Genomic DNA, 1,499 nt, shown 5'->3' on the forward strand with positions numbered 1-1,499 from the left:
CCACACAGACACACACCACACACACATACCACACACACACACCATACACACACCACATATACACACACCACATACACAGACACACACACCACATATACACACACCACATACACAGACACACACACCACATACACACACCCCCACACACACATACAGACACACACCACACACACACACACATACCACACACACACACCATACACACACACACACACCATACACACACATGCACACACACCACACAGCCACCAGGAAGTTGTGGCTGTTTTACTGGAGCAGCAAAGGTGGTTTTCAGCATCTGGGCGTATTGTCTCTGGAGGTGAAGAGTCAGGCTTTGGTCAGTAGCCCTTAGCCGTTCTTTATGCCTAAGGGCTACTGCCCAGTACAGCCTGGTTTGCATCTTCATGACCCGAGGCACAGAGCAGGAGATATTGTAGGCAGGTGTCTGTCTGGGAAAACTGGCGGGACCTGCTGTGCCACCAGGTGCTTGCCTGAGTCAGTCCTCCTGGAAAGGCCTGACCTTCTGGGAGAAGGGATTTCTTCCTGGTGACTCTAAGGAGACCCAGTAGGGAGGGGAGGGGTGGGGGTTCCCAGAGAGCTGCAGGCTGCAGTCCCAGCTACTCAGGACACTGAGGAAGTGGGATCAATGAGCCCAGGAACTGGGGGTTATTAGGGTTCATAGTGAGTTGTCTGTAGCCAGAAGAGCCCACCAGATGTGCCAGGTGGGTCCTGAGACTTCTGGTAGCAGACTTTGTCCGCTGACATCCGCCATAGCATGCGTATATGTGTGCACACACAAAAGAGAATATTAATATTCTATTTAGTTAGGTGGAAAGCAACTGAGGAGGACACCTGACATTGAACTCTGGCCTCCACACACACATGAACACACACACAAGCACCTCAAAACCAAAAAGAAACAAGAAACAAGCCAGGCAGTGGTGGCACACACCTTTAATCCCAGCACTTAAGAGGCAGAGGCAGGCAGATCTCTGAGTTTGAGGCTGACCACCAGGTACCAAAGCGAGAAACCCTGTCTCAAAAAAACCAAAAAGAAAAAGAGGGGGGAGGGTCAAAGAGAAATCAGTTCAGCTGGTGGTGTGGTACACACCTCTGAGACACAGTAGATTTCTGTGTCTGAGATCTCTGTGTCTATATTGTGAGTTCCAGGACAGCCAGAGCTACATAACAAGAAAGACCCTATCTCAAAAATAAAAAATAAAATCAAAATCAAGAGAAATCAAAATAAGCTTGCTATGTGTTTTTGGCTTCTGTCTTTAAATTATGGATATCACCAAGGCTGGCCTCACGTTCCTCTGGCCTCCACCTCCAGAGTATAGAGACCCAGACTTGTGACAACAGGCCTGGGGATGAAACCCATGCAGGCACTCTAACAGCTAAGCCCAACTGGCCTGTTCTTTCTTCTGTCTCACTTCTCAGCCTTTGTTGTTGTTTTTTTTTTTTTTGTTTTTTTTTTTTGTTTTTGTTTTTGTTTTTCA

Source organism: Microtus ochrogaster, chromosome 5 (assembly GCF_000317375.1).
Source record: "Microtus ochrogaster isolate Prairie Vole_2 chromosome 5, MicOch1.0, whole genome shotgun sequence".
In the NCBI taxonomy this organism is placed as follows: Eukaryota; Metazoa; Chordata; class Mammalia; order Rodentia; family Cricetidae; genus Microtus; species Microtus ochrogaster.